The 27,873-nt window shown below is 47.5% G+C and overlaps 1 protein-coding gene and 1 long non-coding RNA gene across 3 annotated transcripts in view; one reads left to right on the forward strand and one right to left on the reverse strand.

The window, feature by feature from the left end:
* The window catches only part of CACNG2 (calcium voltage-gated channel auxiliary subunit gamma 2), a 104,257-nt gene that overhangs the window by 47,567 nt on the left and 28,817 nt on the right, over positions 1 to 27,873 (reverse strand). The window lies entirely within an intron of this gene.
* Positions 11,957 to 26,926, forward strand: LOC129149696 (uncharacterized). Its single transcript, XR_008556546.1, has 3 exons — positions 11,957 to 12,099; positions 25,821 to 25,970; positions 26,823 to 26,926. It is a non-coding gene; the product is annotated as an uncharacterized LOC129149696 (long non-coding RNA).

The raw sequence follows: 27,873 nt of genomic DNA on the forward strand, positions 1-27,873 counted from the left end.
TTGACCTATGGTGAGAATGTCAAATGAAACAAAAACATTCTGACATTTTAAAAGCTTTAATTTACTCAAGATAAAAGCCAGGGCATCTGAATATGTCAAGTTTATAAGGCAGAGGCTTTAGAACAGGAATATGTGCCCACCTAATGTGAGGGCATGTCAGCGAGTTGATTGTCTTGTTGAAGGAGCACACCGGTAGCAAAGTTGAAAGAAATGGAGGATGCATCCACAAAATACATCTGAACCTTGGTTTTAGGGTGGATCTGTCACTCTCATTGCATTTTGGAGTTAGGATATATGTGAAATCCAATGATTACCATGCTGATTCAAACAGATGCATCTCGGAGGCCCCAGAAGAACAGCATCACAGTGATGGCTGTCAATTTGTAGGGTGTGGTGGGGAAAGCATGGGCTTTGGAGTTGTATAGACTGGGGTGTGAATCCTGGCTCTGCTGTGCACAGACTGAGTATCATCAGGAAAGTTACTTAACCTCTCTGGGCTTTGGTTTCTACCATCACATGACAGAGATTGCTATGAATGACCCAACCACCTTGTAGCCAAGCACTCAGCCGGACTACACTTCCCAGCCTTCCTTGCAGTTAGGTATGACAGCAGGACTGAGTCCTGGCCAGTGGAATGTGATGCCTGTGATGTGTGCCACTTTCAAGGGTAGCCCATGGGAGTCTTTCACAGGCCCGCCTTCATGCCCTTTCCGCTCCTGGTTTGAGGCAGAGGAGCCGGCACCTCCAGAAGCTGTGTGCTGAAGATGGAGCAACCACAAGATCAACAGGCCCATGTCCCCGCATCAGTGCTTGGAGTAGAGCTGCCTGTTTTGAACTTTCAGTGAGTGAGAAGCAAATGTGAGTGAGAAATCAACTTCTACGTGTTAAGCCCCCTGGGATTTGGAGATTAGTTGTTATATTAGTGACTCTTACCCTAATATCTTTGTAAAATGTGAATAAAACATTTTTTTTTTTGGAGGTTTGGAATATATGTGTTATGTTTAAAGCTCCCAGAAGAGGCCTGGGAATGTAGCAGGGCTTTAATAGACATAGTTCTTACCATCTCTTGCCCAGTTAGTTTATCTACAGTAGTTGTTACACATCAACCCTGGGCAGAGTTTTACTAGGCCCCCAGGGGATGTCAAGAAATAGAAAACAGTTCCAGCTCTCAAGTTCCAGGTACTTACAATGGGAAGACAGTTACCTTTCTTGTGTATTTTTACCCTAGAGTATTTGGCCTATGAAGGACAAGAGTGGAGTGAGTGTCTCTAGGATTAGCCATTAGAATTCAGTGGAAGGTCCCTTTGTCCGGTTAGATAGGGAAGACGGTAAATCACCAGATATTTATAATGGTCCATTAAAAAAGAATTTATGTTTTATTTTGGATGCATAACATATCAATTCTCTTAGCAGTTATCCATTGCTAATCATGTTAGAGATGTAGGCTATTTAGAAAATTAACCTAGAATATGGATAAAGCTATAAATTAGGACTAGGATATTCATTACTGGGGCATTTATAATGTCAAAAGACCAGAAACAACTCAGATGTCCAATAGCAGGAGAACACTGGAAGTAAAACATGTTGCATCCTTTTGATGTGTGTCCCTAGGAGATCCACGGATGTCCACAGACTACATTACCACCTGGACATCAACGACGTCTTTATTTATGTCTCTGGTTCTGCCTTCTTCACACTCTGCTCCCCTATCTCCAACTGCCAACAGAATGTCTGCACTTGGATGTCTCAAAGACATCTCAAACTCAGTGCTCCCAACCCTGAGCTTATGATTCACACCCTTTCCCTGTCCCTCCAACGTGTCCCTCTTCCAGCATCTTCTGCCTCACAATCTCCAGTTATAAGAGTCAGGGTTATAGGAATCTTCCTTGCTTTTCCCCCTCCCTCATCCCCATGTCCAATTATGATGTCTAATATATTAGGTCTTCAGTCTGTTTAAAATCCATCCTCTTCATCTTTGCTGCTACCTCCTTGGTCTAAGCCACCATCTTCTTTCACCAGGACTGAGGCTTAGCTTCCACACTGGCCTTCCTGCAACCTAGGCTCCCCTCCAGGCTGTTCAGGACCACCTCTGCTCATCATACTCCTGCTGGTCCTCAGCCTCAGCACTCCTCAATGACTTCCCACTGAGTACTGCATTGTCTAAGCCTTGCCTCTCTCTCCATCCTCATCCCATTCTCTTTCCCACCTCCTTCTCTGTGATCCAGCCACAGGACTTGGCACAGCTGTTCTCGCCACTCAGAATGCACTTTCCAAACCCGCTCCCCTACTCCAAACGCACCATTGCCAGATTCTCATCTGCATGTGTCCTGGAACTCAGACTCAGTCACCTCCAGGAAGCCCAGAATGGGCTGGCATCTGTTAGGTTCCCTTGGGACCGGCTTCTGTGGCTCACACACAGACTGGACAAAGGAAAAAGTGGTGTAGGGGCACTCTGGATGGTGAAGAGCCAGGTATTAAAAAACATTTGTTGCCCAACTGGCGTGGCTCAGTGGTTGAGCATTGAACTATGAACCAGGAAGTCATGGTTTGATTCCCTGTCAGGGCGCATGCCCAGATTGTGGGCTCAATCCTCATTGGGGGGCATGCAGAAGGCAGCCAATTAATGATTCCCTCTCATCATTGATTCTGTCTTTCTCTCCCTCTCCCTTTCTCTCTGAAATAAAAAAAAAATATAAAACAAAACAAAACAACACACCATTTGTTATTGATAATGTAGGGTGGATCGTCTACCTAGAGTATAGTCTTGATACTGGGTTTGAATCAGGGCTAGTCTTCCAGGCCAAAAATACTTACTGTGTGCCAGACACTGAGCCATTTGCCTTATTCGTGTAGAGCTTGCTATTTATGTAACACGTTTCAAAAACCTGGGTATCAGGAAAGCACATTTGTATTCAGGGAGCTCCCACCAACGTGTTTTATTTCCTTGAGTAAGACATTTAATTTTCTGGGTCTCAGCTGCAATAACAATCCTGCTGACTGGCCTATGGTGACTGGGCTGGCATTCATACTGCTGAAATACTTGGACATCTTCAGCCCTGGAGTGTGATGCAGAGGAGTCCGGCTTTGAGTCTGAGCTGTTGAAAATGTGGCTTTCCCAAGACCCTTCCTTGATCCCCCCTGAGGACTTGTGTTCTTAAACTGGAGAGCAGAGCAGATCCTGGCTGGCAAGAACTCAGGGATTAATGTCCAGGCGTTAACATCATAATTGGGCGGGCATTGAAGGCGGCAACATCTGCTATGTGAGGCTTTGATGCCAGAGCCCACGTTGCACCTCTCTGCTGGCCAGGACCTCGGCTGGGGATTCAGCGTGGGTGGCCTTAAGGCTGTACTTAGCACATGCTCAATAGCTACTGTCAGCTGTTGAAAAGCTCGTATTAGGGCTGAGAAATTGACTTGTGTCCTGGGCTTCTCAGGAAAACAATGGGGACCCATGGGAGAAGCTTCCTGCCCGCAGGTGCCCAGGCACTGGTAATTGAGTTACTGCTAAAGCAAGGAGAGGCTGTGGTCAGTGACAAGTGTCACTGGTAGGAAGTTGGCAGGCTGTGGGGAGGCCATCCTGCATTTTCTCTTTAGCATGGAGTACATGGGGATGAATTCTTTCTTTAAAAGTGATTGCTGGGAGCAATAGAGCCCAGGAATCAGGAGGGCAGTCCACAAGTCAGACTGCTGGTGTCTGGAGGTAGCAAGGGGATGCCCACTTGTCTGGAAGGTCACTGTGCTCCACACTGTCACATGCATTGTCTCATTCAATGACAACATTCCCGGGAGGCTGGGTCTCTTATCCTCATTTTCCAGATGCGGAAACTGAGGCTCCAAGAGTTTCAAGGATATGCCTGAAGCTACAGAGCCATAAAGATGGGTTGTGGATTAGAATCTCATCTGCTTCCAAGGCCACACTGCCTTTGGTACATCACAGGTCCGTTTGCAGACAGGACTGAGGCGTGTCAATACCGACTTCTGTGTTTGATGTCCTGCTTTTAGAAGGGACCTTAAATCCGTCCTCTTCACCATCCTGGCTTGCATGGCTGTTACCTGTGCCGTGACAATAGCCTCCTGACCAGTCTCTCTGCTTCCCCCTCTGCTCCCCATGACCACATAGCACAGACAGGTGGAAGGATGGCACTCTCTTGCTTCACACCCCTCAAAGGGTTCCCACCACAATTAGGCTAGAATCCAAAATATTTAACGAGGCCCATAAAGCTCTGTGAGTGTTCCTTGCTCTGTTCCCGGTCTCTCCCACTCTTGGCCTTGTCCACACGAGTCTCTCTGTACTTTCTGGAAGGCTCTAAGCTCTTAGTTCTGCCTTGGGGCCTTCATATATGCCATTCCTTCTGCCCGAAACACGTCCCCCCCACTTTTCTCCTGGATGACTCCTGGTCAACCTTAAATATTCCTTACTCAGAGAATGTCCCTATCTTTTTTTTTTTAAATATATTTTATTGATTTTTTACAGAGAGGAAGGGAGAGGGATAGAGAGTTAGAAACATCGATGAGAGAGAAACATCGATCAGCTGCCTCCTGCACACCCCCTCCTGGGGATGTGTCCGCAACCAAGGTACATGCCCTTGACCGGAATCGAACCTGGGACCCTTGAGTCCGCAGGCCAACACTCTATCCACTGAGCCAAACCGGTTTCAGCGAGAATGTCCCTATCTTAACCATAGCTCCTCCTTAGTATCCTGCACTCTCTTCATTACCATCTAATAATTTGCAAATATCTCTTCCTTTGTGACATTATAGACCGTTAGCTTGTTTTTGGTTAGGGATCAAGATGGTCTGTTCCCCACAATTTCCCCAGCATCTGACACACTCAGTGGATATCCAATAAGTACTTCAAGAAATTTTTGTCAAATGCATAAACGGTTCTCAAAAACTGTTGGCTTCGTCCCTGACAATGTGAGTGCACATGAGCATATTTATAGAAGCCGGGTCATTATAATTCCGCTTCTTCCATTTATTCACCTATGAATCATTTCCACCAATGTTTACTAAGTACCAACTGGGTGCTGAGGATGCACAAGTGAATGAGTAAAGTGCCAGCCCTCCGGTGACCCAGTGGGGGTGGGGCGGGGTGGATGTGAGAATGTGTAGGGGCAGAGGCCTGCGTTGTGAGTCTGTTGTTCCAGCTTTGGGCCACTGACCCTCCAGTCACCAAACTGTGTGACTTTGGGCACCTCTCTGAGCTCCGGGTCATCTGTAAAATGGAGAGGGCCATATGCATCTTGTAGGGCTGTTCTGATGCTAAATTGAAGGAGAGCAAGTATGTAAAAGCAAATCTCTAAAAAGAGAAGATGTTTTGCTGTTGTTATTATGTGAGTGGGCATAAAGGTGAGTTAGGTGAGTTCTGCCTTACATCGGGGTTTCAGGAAAGCTCTTATAAATGAGTAAGTGCCTTCGAGGCAAGGTGAATAAAGGGGGAGGGCTTTTGGGGTAAGAGCAAAGAGGGACTTCTGGGGGGACTAGGCGTTGTGGTATTTTGAGAATCAGCATTCCCCATGTCTCTCTCTCCCTCAGGGGCACAGACCACCCTCACTTTTCCCCAGAATAGTTCAGCCTGTCCTTTGGGAAGTCCCCACCCCGCCATCCACTCTTCCTCCTCTGTTCTATCCCTGTTCCCATCCTTGTCCTCCCCATATAAGCCTGTATTTCCAGTTTTTCCTCTTAAAACTGGGAAGAATGAAGGATCGGAGACATCTCTGTCATCCATCAAATAAAACTGGGAGTTGGCAGCCATGGTTTATTAATGACTACTCAGCTCTTCTCTCTCAACATCTGGAAGACTTGTGCCCCAGGAGGGACAAGCCAGTGACATGCAGGGACAGACTTATCACAATTTGGAGATGGATGGGGACCCTGAGGCCATCTCATCTGGCCTCCATCCTGGGCAGGAAGTCCCTGGCAGCACCCTTGAGGGAGGAGCCACTTAGCCCCTGCTGCCCCTGTCCAATGTGTCAGCAGTGAGAACTTCAGTCTCCAAGCCCAAATGCCAGCACAAGAATACTGAAATGTAAACATCTCTTCAAGGAAGAAATAGTATGATGTTCAAGAGTCCAGATTCTTGGAACCAGACTGCAGGGCTCACATCCCAACTCTATCCGTTGGACCAGTTAATATAGCTCAGCTTCAGTTTCCTCATCTAGGAAATGGGAATGGGAATCGTAATTCCTTCATCATAGTTGTTGTGAGGACCAGTATAGACCACTTAGAGTCTATAGTAATAGCTTGGAAAAGTATTGACTATTATTTTAACTTGTGATGGAACCCTTTCCAAGCAAGGGCTTGAGTGGGATTACAAGGGCCCAGAAAAATCACCAGCCTCCCGAACCGTTCTGAGGAGTAAACTTCCTCCACCAGAACACAGTGCCTTTCATTGCTTGGGAGCAGAGAAACTTGTGGCAGAGCAAAGAGAGGCAGTCAGGCCTCTGCAGTTGGGCAGCCGGTAAGACTTGGTTGGCTGCTTACTAACCAACTAGCCTTGGCAATTACCTGCCCTTTTTGCACGATGGGGAGCATTATCTGCACATCAGAGGGTGGGGTCTGCCTGGCATCATCTCCCCTGGCTCACACTTTTTCCAGGCCACCTTCATTTATTGCCTTGGTTATTGCAGTTGTCTCCTAATGGGCCTCTTTGTTGCCACACCCATTCCCATCTAGGCTGTGTTCCACCCCGCAGCCAGAGCAGCTTCTGAAACCCATGTCAACGAATGGCACCCCTTTTCTTAGACCCTCCAATGCTTCTGACGGCCCTCAGGGCAAATGCCTCATCCTAGCCCACAAACACTTCCATGCCTGGCCCCACTTCCTTTCTGTTCCTCTCTCTTCTATCTTTGCCCCTCCTTCACTCTGCTCTCCCCCACCTGCCTCCTTGGAACACACTGAACACTCTCATGGCCTTTGCGTTGGCTGTTCCCTGAACCCAGAATGTGTTTCCCCAGAAATCAACATGCTTGTTCATTCTGTTCAACTGTCACCTCCTCTGAGAAGCTTTCCATGGTTACCCTGTCTTCTGTAACATTCCCTTTTTGTCATTCCCTCTCCCCATACCATGCTTCATTTTTCTACACAGCACTTATCACTGCCTGGCAAATGTTCATGTATTTGTTAGTTTATTGCTTCTTTCTTCCCATGAGGCTACAGAGCCCATGAGGAGAGGATCTGACTTTGGTCTGTGCTGGATCTTCAGTATCCAGCACAGTGCCTGGCTCAGTGTAGACAATCAGTAAGTAATTTTTGAATGAACAAGTGTATAGTATGCAACACAGATGAACATTGTTTATGAAAATGTGCCTGGTCCATTGTAGGTGTTTGATAAATGTGAGTTTTTAATTCCCTTATTACCAAACTAGAAAGAACGTTTAAAAAGCAAATACCCTTGGGAGGGGTAATACGTTGATTTGAATTCACACGGGATTCCTGTAAAAGGGAGGACTGAGTTGGGAGGGCAAAGAAAGCAGGCCAGGGGCCCTGTAGACAAACTTCACTTGCTAGGCAATTTTGCCCTTGGCCAGCTCTGTTTATGTCTGTGTTTACGACGATTCTCCAGGCAATTGAATTGCATTACCCTTTTCATTCTAATAATATGAACAGAATTCAGATGTGGTATTTGATGATGTCTTGTCTATTGAATGACTTCAGGACTGCCTGGCACGCTGCAGCAAATTACTGTCAACTTGAGGGCCGCCGTGCCTCCACCAAAGTGCCAATATTTCTGTGGAAAATCCCGGTCATTTACAGTTTATGTCTCAAAAATGAATTTTTATTTCATTGGCTTAATCTTTAGAGTTATCAGAAACGTGTGTTTATTCCCAGCGAGACTTCAAATGTAAGATTCTTATAACAAGACCAGAGCTGGAAGATTTCCTGAAGGGAGAGAAAGAAAAGCATTCCCTGACTGGCTGGAATTGCTGTGTGTATGCTACCTGCTGGGAGAAAGAAGAGGGTAGACTGGATACCTTCCAGAAATCGGAAGGGAGGGTGATTCCAGCTTGGGAGGATGTTAAAATCTTAAGAGCAAGGCTGCCCTAGAGAAGGGAAGAAGTAGAGGAGAGAGGGGAATGTGTGACCATCTTTCCCAGCTCTAACTGTTATATATCTATGTATATAAAAGGCTAATATGCTAAGTGTCTGACTGTCTGACTGGTCGCTATGACACGTACTGACCACCAGGGGGCAGACGCTCAATGCAGGAGCTGCTGAGCTGCAGTGACTTGGCAGTGGCAGTTCTCAGGTGATGCACCCTGAAACCAGAGAGGAGGGAGCCTGATTCCTCACGGGGCCCTCGTGGTTCCATCTTCGGCAGTGGGTTATGTTGTTGCTGGGGCACTGTCGGTCCCGAATCTGGTTTACTGCACACTTGTTTGTGTTCTACACCCTGTACAACAGCAACTTTGCAGAGTGCCCTCTCCCACTCTAGGACCCTTTGGGGGATGTCAGAGAGCCGGTTTCAGCCCGATCCCCACAGGCCAGGCTGAGGGACCCCACCTGCCGGAGGGACCTGCTCATTCCACAGACGTCCTTTGAGCCACAGTGTCACCCCAGATGCCGCTGGCCGGGGAGGGACAGCTGGAGGTTGGCTCTAGGGCGTATCTGACCCGTCTAGCCCAGTCCTGCCCCTCTGGCCACCTTTAATTAATTTCCTTTCAATGTGCACGAATCCATGCACCAGGTCACTAATTATCCTATCTAATAATAGACAAATATGCAAATTGACCATACCTCAGACACACCCATAAGCCATGCCCACAAGCCACGCCCACCATCCAATCAGAGTGAGTATGCAAATTAACCCAAACCAAGATGGCTACAGCCACAGAGAGCAAGGTTTCCTAGGTAACAGAGGAAGCCAAGCTTTCTGCCAGCCGTTGCAGGCCTAAGCCTCCACTCAAGCTACAAAATTTCAATTATAGAAGGTAAACAAATTCAAACAAATGGCGGCAGAACGGAGCTTGAGAGAGCAGGCCAGGGTTGCCGGCGGCAACAGGGGAAGCAAAGCTTTCCGCACACCCTGGCCGGTCCCACCCACTTAAGGCAACAAAGTTACAATTATAACCCCAACACAAATGGCTGCGGGCCTCGGAGGGAGCCCCAGGCTTGGCTCTGTTCCAGGCTACAAAGTTTCAATTGTAGAAGGAAAATAAATTCCAGATACCAGGGCCTCTGCTTGCGTTGCCAGGGGGCGTGGCCCACCTGCAAACCATCACAGGCCCCTCTCTCAGGCCGCCCCATGCCCCAAGGGAACCCCACCCTGATCAGGGACACCCTTCAGGGCAAACCAGCTGGCCCCCACCCCTGTACCAGGCCTCTATCCTATCTAATAAAAGAGTACTATGCAGATTGATCATCACTGCAACACACAATATAGCTGCCCCCATGTGGTCAAAGATCCTGCCCCCATGTGGACACAAGATGGCCACCACAAGATGGCCAGCAGGAGAGGGCAGTTGGGAGGCACCCGGCCTGCAAGGGAGGGCAGTTGAGAAGGACCAGGCCTGCAAGGGAGGGCAGTTGGAGGTGATCAACCCTGCAGGAGAGGGCAGTTAGGGGTAACCAGGCTGGCAGAGGAGGGAAGTTGGGGGCAAACAGGCTGGCAGCAGAGTGGTTAGGGGGTGATCAGGCTGGCAGGCAGAAGCGGTTAGGGGCAATCAGGAAGGCAGGCAGGCAAGCAGTTGGGAGCCAGCAGTCCTGGATTGTGAAAGGGATGTCCGAATGCCCGTTTAGGCCCGATCCCTGGGATTGGGCCTAAACGGGCATTCGGACATCCCTTGAGGGGTCCCAGATTGGAGAGGGTACAGGCTGGGCTGAGGGACAACTCCCCTCCGTGCACGAATTTCGTGCACCGGGCCTCTAGTGTGTGTGTGTGTGTGTGTGTGTGTGTGTGTGTGTGTGTGTGTGTGTGTGTGTGTGTATTTCATAGAGGAAGGGAGAGGAGAGAGAGATAGAAACATCAATGATGAGAATCATTGATTAGCTGCCTCTGGCACACCTCACACTGGGGATCAAGCCCACAATATAACCCAGGCACGTGCCCTGACTGGGAATCAAACTGTGACTTCCTACCTCATAGGTTGATGCTCAACTGCTGAGCCACACCAGCCTGGCTCTAACTGTATTATTAAAACCAAATACCTGGACATCCACTGCCTGCAGCCATTCCCTGGGCCTGGCACATAGTAAGCACTCAAGAAACCTAAGTTTAATTGGAACTGAACTTAGCTTGTGAGCGTTTGGAGCTACTGTATTTGGATGGGAAGTCGACTGAGTCTCCCCCCACAGCCCTCCTGTACATTCAGATGGCCTAATCATCTGCCATAAGAAGCAGCAATGTTGAGCCTTTGGCTGTGTCACAGCTTCCAGCCCTTCCCAGGGCAATCTCCCTGTCACAGACAGGCACAGCTTCCCCCACACACTGGGTCTCTGAGTCAGAAGGGCATGTTTTTGCTGCGACTAATTTTACCACTATTATTTCTATCAAATTGGTAAAAACCCTGTTAGCTTTTTAGGGAAGGGGTCCACACCAGCTGAGACCTTGAGATTAGTTATCTTGATAAAGAGGAATTTTCCTAACCAGCCCCTTACCCTGCTTCCTCATTTCCTGTCCTTAGACAGTAGGGGAAAGGCAGGCTGCACGGTGAACTCTGTCTTACAGCAACTCATCCTGCAGCTCGTAGGCCTGGCAAGGGCTGGTGGAATCCTGGGTAATTAGTGAAGTTGTAGTAGCTAGCTAACCCAGCTTCAGTGCAAAGCGATTGGCTTAGTGCTTGTATTAAATCCCAGTGAAGGGATTATGCTGAGCAACAGATATGGGAAGATGCTATTGCCTTTTCCTGTCTGTCTTTCAGCAACAAACAAAACAAGCAAAATTCTTTGCTCACTTGGGGCTTATATTCTAATGATCCACAGCTGTCTAGCCATCTCATGCAGTGACTTGAAATGACATAGACAATACAATCACAGAAAGAATCAGGCTCAAAGAATATGTCAATCAGAAGGGAAGGTGAGCACCAGAGGAGAAGAAAAGAAAAACCAGTGAGCAAGTCATAGGGTCTTATACAGTTGACAGTGCTAAATGGGAACTTTGGCCCACAGATCCCGGATAACCAAGGCAGAGAGGGAAAATATATCAGTCACAAGAATTTCATTGTTCAGAAAGGGACATTACTACTTTCCCTATTTCTTCTCATAATCATATCTGGTATTTAATTATAGTACCTTATTTAATCCTTAGAACAATCTTATGACCATCATGATAATGATGATGATGATCATATCATTATATTAGCCCTGCTTTACAGTTGGAAAAGGGGGGCTTAAAAAAGTTAAGTACCTTGCCCAAGATCACACCTGGAAAACGGCAGAGCAAAGATGAATTCTCAGGCAGTCTGAATTCAGAGCCTGTGGTCTTAGCCATAAATGTCACTGCCTTTTCTGCAGGGCAAACTGAAAAAGTACATCGATGGTCCTGGGCAGAAGCCTAATTGTCCTGAGAGATAGTCTCCTGCCAGGGATCTGGGAGGGAGGGGGGAAAAGAGAGGGAATTGGATGTTAATTTAAAAAAAACCCACAAAAACAGATTCCAGAGAGGAAGGGAGAGGGAGAGGGAGATAGAAACATCAATGATGAAAGAGAATTATTGATCGGCTGCCTCCTGCATGCCCCCCACTGGAGATAGAGCCCACAACGTGGGCATGTGCCCGGACCGGGAATTGAACAGTAATCTCCTGCGTTTATAGGTCGATTCTCAAACCACTGAGCCACACCAGCCAGGCAGGAAATTGGATATTAAATATGAAACTCATCAGCTTTTAGGCCCAAGACATTCCAATAGCCCAAGAATGGGAAAACCAGAGCTATTAGGTCCCAGGCTCAAGATGACCTGGCTTAAACTGGTCTGACAATTTGCACCCATTTTCTGATGTCATAAAGGTATGATCTTAGCAAGTAGTAAAAATTCCCTTTTAGCGTGGCTCTTGCTGTCCTCAGGCTCACCCTCTTATCATGGAACCTCATTAGGGCTCCAAGAGCTGCTGCTCTGCCAGGAAAAGCAGCTGGAAGGCGCTCTCCAAGGTGCTGAAGCAAGAGGTGCTTTTCTTTTTAGACTGGCTTCTTGCCTCTGAGTCACTACTGGTAACCTACGAATGGGGGGCTGGGGGGTCGGGCGTGGCGCGGGGGTGGGGGGTGGGGAGGAAGCGCACCAAAAACTCTCCTTGAAAAAGGAGACAACCCACATGACCAAGCTGAGAAAACATGCCAATTTGTAAGCATTCAAGTTTATTTGCAGATGATGTTGACCCTAAAAGGGAGCATAGGGTAAAGAATATAGTGTGGACTCTGGAACTAGACTACGTTGGCTCAGCTACTCACTAGCTGGGTGACATTGGGGAAATTTCTTAAACCTTCGATGCCTCAGTTTCCTCAAATGGCAGTAACAACAATAATAATGACAATACTGATTTCAAAAAGAGTTGCTATGAGGATCCAAATGAGTTAAAAGTTACTAAATGCTTAAAACAGTGTTTGGCAAGTAATAGGTCCTATATATGTGTTTGTCAAGAAAGTTAGTTACATTCCTTGGGGCAAAATAGCTTGCTTGGTAATGAGGTCATCTCTGGAGTGATGAACCTCATGCCATGGGCTAGATCCAGCCTTAGGGGATGCGGTAATGGCAGATGGCACAGAAAATAGTATCTCGCTCTCATCCCTCTCTATCACATTTATATGACAAGACAAAAGCCTGCACCAAATCCAACGTTCTGTTGCATCTTGGAATACTAAGTCCAGTCATTTTCTAAAATGTTGAATTCTGTTTGCTATACACTTCTTAAACAACAGCTGTTCATCCACCCCAGAGGTGACAGCGAGTCAGTATCGGGGATTGTTCCATGCATATCCACATCTCTGGTTTTCCTTGTGGGGATGTTAGAGGCTCTAATTAATTACTGTTTGCAAAGTACTGGGAAATTCTCTAGTGAAAGTTGCTATAGAAATGCAAGTTGCTGTACTATTATATGTGCTTGTCATTGTTTTCAAAGTTTACTGGGAAAAGATGGAGAGTTTCTTTTTTCGTGGCAGTGGATTAGTGCTGTGTAAATTGGCATTTATGGATGTTGTCACTTTATAGAGACCTTGTATCTCTGGAGCTACACCGATCTCATATGGGAAATGTACATGAAGCATGTCCTCTTTTAGTTTTGCAGCCTCCCCTCATTCAACTCCTTTATTTCCCACAGTCGAACAGATGTGAAAAGAAATATTGTAAGAAGCCACTGTGTACTAGTATATCCAAATTTAAAAAGGTCAAATACATATTTATCTATAAAATTTCCTTTAAAGAGTCAGTTTTTTGCTTACAACACTCCTCCCATTAATTTATCATAAAATTTGAGCAACATTAGTTTGAAATAAAAATTTGAAATAGAAAGAAAAGAAGTTAGAGATAGACATAAACTCCAACATTAAAATCATGTGTTGGGTGCCTCCACCTACAAATCTATCAAAAATTTTGGCTTGACTTGATTTTGTAAAAGTGTGAAATGATAATAGCAAGCTCACATCTCAGAAATATCTTTCCATGGTTATAAGTATATATGCTTTTCTTTTTTTCTTCACTATTCCTCCTACTTTTGAGGGAAATACCTGTTTTATAGGTATGATTGGCCACTATTGATGAAATGTACCCACTTTCCTTTAATGTTTCTGTTTCCTAATTCAAGTTTGAAATAATGACATCACTCCTGGCATACTGGAAAAGCAAAATAAAACAAAGAACACACACCAAGTTCACTGGAATGAAAATTGAGCATTACACAGAGAAAGAACACAAGATCTTGTTTGCAAGCTGTTCAAGTGGTGATGAAATCTGAATCAGATAAGATTGCTATCCTTGCTACTATTAGCTGTTCCTCAGCCAAGTTTTATGTATAGCCTCACAAAAATTGATTTGCAGTCAGGTGTATTTGATTTTAAAAATCTTAAAAATCTGCCTTGGCTGGTTTTCTCAGGGGTTAGAGCATCAGCCCATGGACTGAAGGGTCTCAGGTTCAATTCCAGGTCAAGGGCACCTACCTTGGTTGCAGGTTTGATCTCTGGCTCTGGTTGGGGTGCATTTGGGAGGCAACCAATTGATCGATGTCTCTCTCTCTCTCCCCATTCCCTCCGCTCTCTCTAAAAATCAATGGAAAAATATTCTTGGATGGGGATTAAAAAAAATCTCACAAAATCTAAGAAGTCTATTTTAGTTTATAAAAAAAGAGCAAATAATTTCCTCTTGTATATGAATAAATGTAAAACCATTCTGGGATAGCGGCCATTTTCTTACTCCCCAACAGGCATCCTGGGTGCCAGTCACACCACATACCTCCTAGATATTCTAGTGGTATGCTCTTATGTTCAATTTGGGAATCTCACCAGCTCTCCCCATCCTTTTCTTCCCCCTGCCTACATCTCCCAGCTGCAGACACTGATGTTCTCCTCTGGGCTCCCATAATATCTGTATGCTATGAGATTTCTCATATAGTAATCAGTAAAGGAAAGGATGAATGAATGAGGTGGGTATTACTACATGAGGGTAGGGAGCCTTGTTTTATATTTTCTTACAGCCTTTGGTGGGGGCAGCAATGATACTATGTATTCCAGCCACCCAGTCATCGTCAGCTCACAGCAACAGATCTGGATAGCTTTTGCTCCTAGTGGATTAGTTATATTGCAAGTGATCAATAAGTCAAATGATTCTGGCATGTCTTCATTTAAAATTCTTAGGGATGCTATCACTTGCTTAGCTGCATTCAGTCCTATTGATTTACCTATCAAATTTTTCCGCTCTGCTCCCTCTCTACTCACCATTCCAGACCAGGCCACCATCGGCTTTATCTGGACAGCCGCAGTGGCCTCCTCACAGGCCTGCCTCAGTCATCCTTGCTTATTCTTATCTTTTCATCTGCACTTTAAATTACTGGAGGGGTAATTTAAAATGGGAATCTTAAAAACAGACATCAGGGGCACTCAGGCATGGTGGGGCAGCCATGTGAGGACACAGTAAGAAAGTGACCCTCTGCAAGCCAAGGACAAAGGAGAAACCAAACCTGCCGATGCCTTGATTTTGGACTGCTGGCCTCGGGGACTGTGAGAAATAAATGTCTGTTGTTTAAGCCACCCAGTCTGTGGAAGTTTGTTGTAGCAGCCTGAGCATACTAACACAGATGCTCAATCAGAATTACACCCACATCATGAGAACACCCCATTCAGAGCAAAGCCCTGCTTCCTTGAACCTTCTCGAAAATCACCTAAGAACACAAGCAAAATCCTGCACCAAGTCCTCAGAATAGCCTCCTACTGAGACGCTCTACAGTCCTCAAGGAGTGTGGCCTGAGCACTGGGGCCACAGGCCTGGCTGGTGCTTCCTGAGAGATGCAATATGCTCTTGCACCCCAGCCACTGTCGCTCTGCTGTCTGTCTGCTGTGACCCCCACCTGGCCCCTGAGACCCCACCAGCCTTGGAAATGCCACCTGGCATCTGGCAACTGATACTTTTATGCCAGAGAGGGCGGCTTCTCTGTCCCCGCTTCTTTCATTCCTTGCCAGAGGCCTGTTGTTTCCCAGAATGGCAGGTTCTCTTTGCCCCATGAATGGCCATTGACCTGGGGCCAAGCCTCACCAACTAATGTCAGTAGCCTTAGAGATGGAGACTCTCTGCCCAGATCCCCTCCCACCTGCCAGCCACAGGCCATCCGGGCCTGGGGATCTAAGAACTGCTTTCCTTCTTCCTAAAGAAGCGGTGGAACTTCCCCCTGGGCCCAAAATTCCGGCCCAAGCAGAAGCCCCTCTCCAAGTGTGCATGGCACACTTACTCTGAGGACAGCTCTGTCTCTACAGAGAAAATTATTTTATAGTCTCCCAGAAATGAGGCATCAGTAAGATTATTTTTTTCCAGTTGGTTTTTGCACACATCTATTAAAATACATTTTGAGTTTTATGTTTGATATTTTTCCACAAATATTTGAATATTTTCCACAAGCCAAGGACAAAGGAGAAACCAAACCTGCCGATGCCTTGATTTTGGACTGCTGGCCTCTGATTTTGATCCCTGGCTCTGGTTGGGGTGCATTGGCCATGCCAGCCACTCAGTGTCTACATCCACCAGGAGTCTCCCTGCCCTCGTTCAGGGGAGCAGAGCTAGCAAAGGGTGGTTGAGTCACTTGCCCACCTAGTAAGTGCTGATTCAGACTCACACACTCTAGGATCCGGGCAAGATGGACGCTGCACTCACCTTCTCCCATGTCCACATGAAGATTACAATTCAGTTATAGCACAATCAACCTAGACAACCACCTGAAGACTAGCTGAACAGAAGTCCTATAACTTAGGATATAAAGAAGAGGCCACATCAGGACTATATAATGAACATTCTTTAATGTGAAACTTTCTACCATATTTTATTATATCCTTAAGCTAAATTCCTAGGAATAGTATTGAATTAAAGAATATTAAAAAAATAAGACGCAAATCTTATGACATCAATTCTTGGTTTCTTAAGATCCGTCAGGTTCCCATTGCTTTAAGAACAAAAATAAACATCTGCCTTGGTTTCACCTCCCACCAGTCTTGCTTCACTTTTGGAAGTCACTCGCCTTCCTTCTTGGTCCTTAATTATCTCAATTTGCTCTCAGGACCTTTGCACATGCCCATACCTCTGCCTAGAACACTCTTTTCTTCCTCACCTTTTACCTGATTACCATGTCATCCCTTAAAGCCCAGCTTCCTCCAGGTGAGCTAAACCTCTGGTTACATACTCTCCTAATTCCCCAGGCTTTGTCTTCACAACACTTAGCAGTGTGTGTGTGTGTGTGTGTGTGTGTGTGTGTGTGTGTGTGTGTGTGTATTGTTTGCTCCCCACTTGATCCCCAGAGCTTAGGCTCTCCTGGAACAAAGGGAACAAAGTAATTATTTTTAAAAATTTGTTGAATAAATGAATGAGTGAGTAACTCTGGGATAAACTTAAGATCTCTTTCTAATAAAGCAGAGCTAGAGGGAAAAAATCTATATGCTCAAACGTTTATTTTCTAACTACTGGGCAGGTGTGCGCCAGGCACGTAATAGCATTGCCCAGCTCTTCTCCCAGCAAATCCTTGGTATCAACTTGAGAAATAATGCAGTTTCCCGCCCCCCCCCCAGTATCAGTTAAGTCCTTTATGAAATGATGCCATCAAGTCATGGCAAGTATCCAAGAGGCTTATAATGAAATGCAAACAGAAAATGTAAAAAGAGCACATGATTTTCAAATCAAGCATTGGGAAAAAATTACCATGCAATTGTACAATGACAGTCCTTTATCAGTGAAATAAATAATCCAGAATCCATCCATGCAGAATGTCCTAGACACCCATTGCTCTTCGTAACATGAAATAAACAACCCTCCCTCACAGGGTTCCTGCTGGCATTTCTACCTTGTCTTGCCATTCATGGTTTATATCTTATATTCCAGGACAACCTTACTCAGAGTGCCCCAAGCAAGTCCACACTGGGAACACGTCTTCCCTTTGCCTCAAACTACCTATCATTTACCCATATCCCTCTTTGCCCTCCCATTTCCAGGACCCCTGGGAGAGCATTTGTTATCATTTCCCTGCCCAAGTAACACCTTATTCAATTGCATTTCCCAATGCAATTGAAGTTTTAATTTTCCCTTCACCATCTCAGTAAATAGCCCTCTGCCACAGCCTCCATTTCCTCAAGACAGAACCCTGGAGATCCTCTCTGCTTCTTTCTTCTCTCCTGTACCAGCCACGATGCATCCATCAGCAAGTCTTGTCCCAAATGTATTCCTTTTCTCCATCCCCAACATCCTAATCTTAACCATCATCTTGCGTGCAAAGGTTTCCCGATGGGTCTTCTCCCTTCCACCCATCTCCTCCATTCTTCCCTCAGTTGTCGGCACAATCTTCTGGAAGTAAATTAGGTAGTACTAAAAAGTCTTCTGTGATTTCCCATTTTACAAAAATCAAAAAATCAAAAAAATCCAAGCTTACTTCCATGGTCTACAAATCCCTATGCGAGTTGGTTCTTGCCTTCTTAATTTTCAGACTGAACACACCTCAGGGCCTTCTCAACTCGGTATCTTCATTTCGGGCATCTCAAACTTGACGTGTCCTCAGCTGTGCTCCTGACCTCCACTAGCCCCCAATCTGCTACTCCCCAGCCTCTGACTCTCAGGAAATGCCACTCTTCCAACTGGTCTCCAACATCCCCATACATGCCCTGCAAGCATTCCCCATACTTACTGCCTTCTAACCATAGAGCCCAGAAAGAAGGTCAGAGTTCTTAGCATGACCTCAAGGACCTGCCTGAGCTGAGCTGGCTTTGTCCAACTCTTCTGTCACATCCTGCCTTCCCTCTCTGTAATGCAGCCTCCTGGCCTTCTTTGGACCTTGCTAACATGTTTTTGTTTTTTTGCATTTAAAACCCTTCTGTCCCCTGCTTCCAGAATACCCTTTACTCCCCCTAACTCATATATATATATATATATTTGTATTTTTTTTTTACAGAGAGGAAGGGAGAGGGATAGAAAGTTAGAAACATTGATGAGAGAGAAACATCAATCAGCTGCCTCCTGCACACCTCCTACTGGGGATGTGCCCGTAACCAAGATACATGCCCTTGACCGGAATCGAACCAGGGAACTTTTAGTCCGCAGGCTGGCGCTCTATCCACTGAGCCAAACCGGTTAGGGCCTCCCTCTAACTCTTGCTCACCCTCAGACCTCAGCCCTTTTCCTGAACCCCTGAACAAAATTTCCTTATTATTTATGGACCTCCTTTCTTCCCCCCTGTTCCCCTGCTCCCCCACCCTACATGTGCCTCTTCTCTGTAAGACTTATCACAGCAGTGACTGGGCAGCAATTGGTGTGCTATCTTGATTGATGTCTCTTTTGCCCACAGGGCTGTATGGTCAGAAGGGCCGGGATCACAGCTAGGTCTTTGCATCCCATCCCCATCAAGCTGCCCATAGCAGGTGCTCAGGAATGTTGCTGGATGAGTGAATGTGGGGCAGGATACCCCGCTGAGCAATTAATGTGGGTTGGATCTTCACTGGATAGTTAGTTTTCACACCTCATCCCGAGGAGGCAGACAAGCCTCAGGGGCACAGTAATGGCATGGGCTGTGGGCTGCAGTGTGACCCGTGCTGGAAGGCCCAGGCTGTAAGCAGAGCAGCTTTGTTTGGCAAGCACAGTTGGCCCACGTGGTATTTCTTTATTCTAATTTGGATGAATTACTAACATTGAAAAATGGGGAGGTTTCACATACAAATTTGAATATTGAAAAGTCAAAAGATCCTGCAGCCTTGGGCCTGCAGTGTGTCAGTTGGCTGGAGCTGACCTGGGTTGCCTCCTGGGGCCTGTGTTGTGCAATTGCCCACAGTTCCCACCTGGAATGCTTCTGCCACTAGGCTACCTGCGTGGCTTCTGTGCACTGGAGGCTGTGGCGTCCAGCTCGGCTCACAGACTGCAGGCAGCGCTAGGTCATCTACTGACAAATGAGAAGGGCTCCAAGGGTTGTGAAAGGTCAAGGAGAACCAACCTGGAGAGGCAGAGGCATGTGCAGACCCTAAAGGCCCAGGGCTCCGTGGGGGATATTTACACCAGGCTCCCAGCCTGGCCCTCCCCTGTTTCTAAGCTTGTGGAAGCAGTGGAGATGCCCACCTTCAGGACTAGGAACATGGACAAGGAGATGACAGGCCCTTTCTTAGAGATTCTTATAGAACTTCAAGGATTCTTCCATGACAATGGGAGAGAAAGACATGATAGATTATATATATACACTAAATGGCCAGATTTGATGATCTCTGAACACATAATAATCTGGCCACTCAGTGTGTGTGTGTGTGTGTGTGTGTGTGTGTGTGTGTGTGTGCGTGTGTGTGTGTGTGTGTGTGTATTTTTTTAGAGGCCCAGTGAATGAATTCATGCGTGGGTGGGGTCCGGCCAGCTTGGCCAGGGGGAGGGGACATAGACGGTCGGCCGGCCTGCCTGCTGGTCGAACTCCTGGTCGAGGGGACAATTTGCATATTAGCCTTTTATTATATAGGGTATACACTGAGTTGCCAGATTATTATGCGTTCAGAGATCATAATAATCTGGCCACTCAGTGTATATGTATATGTATATGTATATGTATATGTATATGTATATGTATATATATCTCTCTCTCTCTAAGAACTGTGTGTGTGTGTTGGAGTACTTTTAGAGGTAGATTTAATTTGTTTTAGAACAAATAAAGTAATTCAGCTTTCATACCTGCAAGAGCTATGGATCAAACTCATATCTGCCTCATTTAATAATGTTTCCCATATTTTTAAAGGAAAGTCAACCTTTTTCTTTGAGGAACGGTTTTATTCCTATTTCATCTTGTAATAATGAGTGAATTTGGGCATGCTTGATTTCCCATGGTCCCTTTTCTTCCTGTAGTCTTAAAACCCATACTTACAAGAAGTCCATTATGACACTGCTCATTGTTATATATATATATATTGGGAGATAACTGTGGCAAAAGCCATGACCTTCAAAAGTCAAAAGTTAAAAAACAGATATGTCAGTCCATTAAGAAGTGCTGTCTTAGCCTCAGCCTTATGAACATGTTTCAGTTTAATCCAGACATGTTCTGGGCTCAGGGTGAGCTTTAGCTACAAGAGTTTCAAAAGGGTCCTTTAGCCAGGCTGGTGTTGCTCAGTGGTTGAGCATTGACCTATGAACCATGAGGTCACGGTTTGATTCCCGGTCAGAGCACATGCCTGGGTTGTGGGCTCAATCCCCAGTAGGGGGCATGCAGGAGGCAGCAGATCAGTGATTCTCTCGGGAGGCAGAGAACAGAGTGCTGGGGCTGGGCCAGAGAATTTCAGCATTGATGTAGGAGGCTGGAGAAGCAAGAGGTGCCTCTGTGGGTTATGAGTTGAGTCCTCTTTAGTGTTCCCACAGGGTTGGAATTCCATTTTAATTGCTCTTTGACCAACTTCTTCATATGTGACTCTTTGCTGAGCAGCATTCTGTTATTTGTATGAGTTACACAAGTTCAGGCTACTGGACTTTTGGTAGAATAGTTCCTGTAAGGAGAATATCAACTATTCTACCTGATGTTTTGATTAAGTCATTAAAATCTGGGTCAAGTGAAGCCCTTCTCTACTCCTGCGTCAGGTATTTAGGTTTTTGACGTCCCCACACCGGTTTGTTCATGGTTCTATTCTAGTACTCACCTCCCTGTATGGCAATTTGTCAGTTTATATGTTTGTCTCCCTTCCTTGGCCTAAGACTCTAGAGAAGAGAGACCAGCCATGTTCTATTGGTCTGAATAGAGTCAACCCATAGCTAAGACCACAGTAGTTGGCACTTGCTAGGCACTCAGGAAATGTTTTGTTGAACAAATGAATGAGCTACCACCAATGGGTGCAATTTACTTGTCTTTCAAATCTCTTTAATAGGTTCATAGTAAGGTCTCTGACCACATTTAGGTAGTATAGGTGGAGCCGTCTAGTAAATAGAGTCTAACCTATTACTTATGGGAGCTGAATGTTGGGCTCTTGTAGTCATCTTTCTTATAAATGATTCAGGGGAGGGAAAGACTATGCGTTGACAAGTTTGCAGATGACAACTAAGTTGGACCCCCAAACGTAGATTCATCTTTGACTCCTGTCTTTCATAATCTACATTCAGTCCAGAGCAAATCCTGCTGGCTTCACCTTCAGACACAGCCCGAATCCAGCCACTTCCCATCACCTCTCCAATCCTTACAATCCCAGCCACATCCTGGCTCACTGGGATGTTGTAAAGGCTTCCTGACTGGTCTTGCTGCTCCCACTCTGGTCCCTGTGGTCTGTTCCCCACCCACCAACCAGATCCTGACCCTCCTCTACTCAAAGCCTCCCAGTGGCTTCCATCACACCAGAGCAAAAGCCCAAGTCCTTTCAACCTGGCCCCTGCTGCCTCCTGGCCTCCCTTAGCTCCAGGGACCTGGTGTCCTTGCACTTCCTCAAACGCACCCAGCACATCCCTGTTTCTCCTGAGGTGCTAGATTCCACCCCAATATCCTTGTGGCTCTTTCCCTTACTTCACTGAGGCCTTCCTTCCCTGGCCTCCCTGGGCGAAATGGCAGCTCCTCGGCCTGCCCCTTCTCTGTTAAATTCTCCATAGCACTTATCTCCATCTGACCTACATTTTGCTTTTTTATTTTATTGTCTGTCTATCTTCAGTAGAATGTGGGGCCCTTCATTTATTGGTTTTAATAGATTTTTCAGTTTGTTGTTGCTTGTTTGCTCTGTCCATATTGCATCCTAGTGCCTGGCCTGGCACCGTAAGTCAGGGTTTGACCTTACAGGACAAATACAGGGGCAATAAATATGGACAAAGACCTCACAAAGCCACACAAGTAAACATGGAATATGTGTCTAGAGCTTTTACAGGTCGTCGGTGGGTTGTTTCCATGTGGCATGTGCTTTGGTTTGTGATGTTCGCTGTGATCATGCTGAGCTGATGAAATGATTGTGTTTATGTTCTGTGCCTTAATTGTTAAGAATTAATGTTTAATTTTTGCCCCTTTGCCTTCTACGAGAGATCAGCAGGCTCTGGGCGTGGAAGGATAGCTGAGTAAAAGACAACCCAGGCATCCATGTCTTCAGTGCGACAGTGGATGGACAGAGAGGAGATTGTGCTTTGTGGTTAGACTGGAAGGTATACAGAACCCAGCTAAAGGAAGAGGGTCACTGGCCCCGGAAGATGCATAGGGCACACATGAGGAGAGAGGAGCTAGGCCTGGGCTCAGGAAGCCTCTGTCTGAGTGGAGAAGGGGTGGAGGGCTGGCCTGGAAGTCAGGCTGGGAACACTGTGCTGGGACCGCCTTCACTTGGGTGTTCTCTGGATCGAGGAGTTTATCTTCATCAGATGTTACTTTCTAAATTGGATGGTGCTGGACACTGGATTGACACTCTGCCTAAAATTTTAAAAAAACTCCTCAGAGTTTTGAGTTTTACAAATATTAAAACTTTTTTTTTTTTTACTGGGCACAATGAGATTGGCCATGCATGGACAATGTTGTGATGAGGAGGACCTCCTGGGGTTTGTGTGTTTCCTCTGCCATGACCCCGGGAGGGGAAGCGGCTGGTTCTAGAATATGCAGCAGGCACCCAGGGCTCTGGGGCCCTAGGGAGCCAGGCAGGTCGTACAGTAAATGGTGTGGTTCTGGTGCCCCCGGGGGAACAAAGCAAATCTCAAGTTCTCGTCCACTTCCAACTGTGCTGAGGACCCAAGGCCCCCGAGAGGCCCGGGGAGTGCGTGGGTCGGCAGGGACTTCGTGTTTGGGGGATGAGCCTATAGACCTGTCATTTCCAGGGGGCTGTCAAGCACCCCCCTGGGTTGTCATATACAAGTGCGTTGTGATGGATTTATCACAGCATATACTGGTTTGCAATAAAGCTGCCTGTGAGGCCGGGGGAATCCTTACAGAACAAATATAGGGGCAACAAATATGGACAGAGACTTCACAAAGCCACACGAGTGAACAGCAAATGGCCCAAGAACGAGTGTGGCAGGTATAAAGGAGGGGCACTCTAACCTTGAGTGGGAGGAAGATGGGCCCTGGCCTTTGGATCTCAAACCAGGACAAGAACCAAGGTCAGGGCAGATTCCTCCTGTAACATGAAGGGAACACGCTGCCTTTGCCCAGACTGAGAAGGGAGGGCAGGCACTACGGGACTGACTGTTAGGGACCATTCGGGACCTGGGGGAGGGAAGATGAGCAGAGAGCAGCACTCACTCATATTGGGCATTTCACATATGAGAGCACCTTGAAAGATCCCTGAAATGGTTATTACTATCCCATTTTACAGATGAGGACAATGAAGCTCAGAAGCTAGATAGTTTACTACTATCTCACGGCTGCTAAGTGTTGGGCTGGGGTTCAGACCTAGGCCTGCCTTCCTCTTCCATCAGCTCTTTAGTTCCTTCCTTCAGCATGTTCATATCTGCATGCCAGGCCCTGCTCAGTACTGGGCATCTGGCAGTGGCTAAAGCAGGAGCATTCCTGCTCTCACGGAGCTTCCAGTCTATGGGGGATGCCGGCAGTGAACAAAGTAACAGACCGATGAAGCAGTCACAGACTGCGCAGGTGCCATGAAGGAAATTACAGGGTGCAGTGCTGGGGCGGAGGTGGGGTGGTCGGGACCGGCTTCCCACGGACACTGAGATGGAGCCCAGCAGGAGGAGGGCTGGGTGGGGAGTTGTGTCTGGGCTCGGGGAGCAGCGGTGAAGGGAAGGGGTTTGTGTGTCACAGGAGCTGAAGGACCACCTTTGAGTCTGCAGAGGTGCGGGCCGAGGGGAGTGTGAGCCTGAAGGTGCTTCTCCAAAGTGAACACCCCTTTCTCTCTGGCATGTGGCTTCTTCGCAAGGGGGGCAGCCCAGTCAGAAGAGGACATACCACTTTATACTGTGGGTAGGAAACTCATGGCCTTTGGAAATCTAGGCGATGGTTGTGGCAGAAAGTACCAACCACACCCCAACAGGTGTGGACACAGTCCCGCTGAGGGGTTCCTGATGAAGGCGGGGCTCCATCCTTTTGAGGATGAGCAACCTGTCTCCCTAGGATGGAGCCCTGTGGGAGTGGGAAGTGGGGTGGGGGCCATGTGTGGGTGGAAGCCGGGTCACCATAGGGATCCTGATGGCATTGTCACTGAGGAGCAAAGGACAGGAGGGAGGCTAACACTGCTTAGAACTGGCTCTGCCGTAGCACTATTAGCTCTTTAACACGCCTCACTCCCTAGAGGCCTCTCCATCTCCATCATACAGATGGGGACACTGAGGCTCAGAGAGGCAAGGCAACTTGCCCACGGTCACTCAGGAACTAAGGGTGTGTGCTGTGTCTTCCCAATGCCAAAACCCACGTTATTTCCCATGAACAGCCTGAGTGGGGGAGAGTCAGGTGGGAGGGGTCAGAGCAGCAGGCCCTGGGGTGATTCTGGAGGAGGGGTGAAAGTGGGAGTAGGATGGGGAGAGGACAGGGAACTGGGGTGGGTTTTGCTTTTGGGACCAGATACCTGGTTTCAAGTCCCAGCTGTGCTAACGGCTGGAATCTAGCAGGTAGGAAGAACACCGGGAGTGCCCTGACTCCCCATGCAGCCCCTCCCCCACCTGCCACCCGAGAGGAGGCCCCCACAGCTCCTCTTGCCTCTGGCTGCCGAGTAAGCAGTCCCCCAGAAGAACCTGACTCATTTGCCCTGGCTCCTTGCCACCAAAGCTGCAGGGAGGACAGTGGCCCAGTGGCCCGCCCCGTACCTCTCTGCCTGGTCTGACTGCCCAGTCTCTAGGGGACAGACTGGGGCAGTCTCCGCACGACGCTGCTCCTGGAACCTGCAGAAGCCTTAGCTCTCAGATCAGCCTAGTACATACCTGTGCCGTCCTATTGGTGTAGTTGTATGTTCACGTGTCACTGTCCCTCACTAGGCTGTGAGCTCTTGCACAGCAGGGATGTGCCTGAGTCATCTCTGGTCCCCAGTGCCCACGGCGAGACTTGGCACAACATAGGGGCTGCTCAGCAAATATTTGCTGAATTCCCTTTTGAGTCAAATAGGAACCCCACCCCCATCCTTGCGTGGGGACGAAAACCCATGGAGACAGAGTCCCCTGATGGAGCAGCCCCCTGGCAAGGCAGCCCTCAGATGCAAAGAACACATAGGCATCTGCTGCATTTCGGCATTGTTTTCCTTCTGATGCTTTCGATTGCTGGTTTTATTCCAGCCCATTCTCACTTTCTGTCTTGGAAAATCACAAGGAAACTCCACGCTGCTCCTGGAACTGTTGCCAACGTGATTCAAGCGGAATTGAGCACATGGCACTGAGTTCCCACACAAACAAAGACGTTGCCACTTTCAGCGCGATGGCCTCCTTCCTTCTGCCAGCCTGGGCCCCCCACCTAGTCCAGGTGAGAGGGGGCAGTGTGCATGCCTGACTGACTCATCCACTTCTCACCCATAAGAGGCTCCAGGGGTTAGCCGGTGTGGGTTGTGAACTAAACATGGAGGTGAGGTTGACCAGTGGGAGTAACCCAGACACTCACCCTATCCTCATACCCTCTCAGCTCAGGTGCCTCCCCCTCCAGGAAGCCTTCCTTCCTGCCTAGGCACGGGAGTGCATGACCCTCTACCCAGTCATGCACCCCCTGCACAGTGATAGTGGATTTGGTTTACTCAGCACATGCCGTCTTGGGGCACTTGCAAGGCTCTTTATACACCCACTTCCATTGTGCCCTGCACTCTTCAGCACAATCCTGCTTGTCCCCATTTTGAGGTTGAAAAGCTAGGATCTGAACTCAGGTTTGTCTGCCATGGGGCACCTGGTTCTACTTTGCTTTTTTACTTGTCTCTTTTACTGGACCTTGGCTTATTATTTACCAGGGCCCTATGCCACATAGGGATTCGAGGAATGGTTGTGGAAAGAATCCTGAGCACTTACAATATGTTTCTAGAATAATAATAGTTAAAAAGAGGATAGATCCCAATCAACTATCCCAGGCTCCCATCCTTCTCACTGGTTAGGACAACTTCTGATGGGGAGCGTGAGCCCTGTGGGAGGGGACCTCGCCTGAGTCAGCCAGTGCTGTCGGTCCCGTGCCTGGCGCAGAGGAAGGGCTCAGAAACTACAGAATCCACAGGAGCCCTTGTGCGTTAAATCTTAGCTCTGCTTTCTGTGAACCATCTACTCAGGGGCCCCCAACTCCAAGGTCTTTGGTTTATGCCAAGGGGTTCTTAGAGGAACTGGCTATACTCTCCCTCAGGCCAGGGAGACCGGATGTCTGATGACTGCTACCCACATAAGCAAGAAATGCAGTGACAAAGCGATAGGAACATTAAAGTACGCAGAATACCCATCTTCTCCAAGCATCCTGAGTCTTTCTTTTTAGAGCAAAACCTTGTAATATTAATAAACGACAGAGAGAAGGATGGAAAAATGACTCTTTCCCTTTGACATGGCGAAGATCACAGGGACTAGAGAGACCTTTAATCTTTATTAATGTGTCGCAAGGGGGCCTCTCCCGCCAGCTGTGGGAAGCAGACATCCAAAGAGTTTGCATCGCTTACAGTCCCCAGCATCCCTGGGCGCCTCAGATGACTGCCTGACACTGTGCAGAGTCTAGCAGGGCCACGTCACAGGGACCCGCTGTGTCCTGGGCAAGAACAAGGCAGCCCTAACCCAGCTCCCATCTGTGGGGGGCTGGAAGACAAGGAAAATTCAGGACACGGGCTCGGTCACGTGTGCCCGCTTCTAACCAAGGGCACCGATGCCCTGAAGAGGCTCAGGAGGAACCAGGCTGGCGGTTGCAGGGACAGGCACACGTTATGCATCGGAGAGGGCACACCTGAGTTCATTAAGGAGAGCATCGGGTAACCAGTATCCTCATCTCTATTCCTCACTGCCCTCCACCGCCTGGCTGAGGGCTCCTCCCCAGTCCTCCTTCCTTATGGCTGGGCCAAAAGAATCCATGACTTGGTATCATGCAGACCTAATCCCACCGAGTTAGTAAGTCAGGAATTGCAAGGTAGGCTCAGGAAAGTGCGACAGAAATGACAAGTTTTACCATTAGGGTTTAAGAGCCTAGAAAGTGCAGGGGTAGACACACACACACACACACACACACACACACACACACACTGAGACTTGGAGAGGCACATTTTTACATTCATTCATTCAGAAGTACTTATTGACCACCTACGCAGTTCTGGGTGCTGGGGATCGCCGAGGTTCTTGTTCCCCCCGAGCTTACACTCATTCCAGGGTTCTAGTAGGGCAGTTCCTCCAGGAGCCAGGATGTCCCAGGGTTAATCTCA

The sequence above is a fragment of the Eptesicus fuscus genome, chromosome 7, assembly GCF_027574615.1.
Source record: "Eptesicus fuscus isolate TK198812 chromosome 7, DD_ASM_mEF_20220401, whole genome shotgun sequence".
Taxonomy (NCBI): Eukaryota; Metazoa; Chordata; class Mammalia; order Chiroptera; family Vespertilionidae; genus Eptesicus; species Eptesicus fuscus.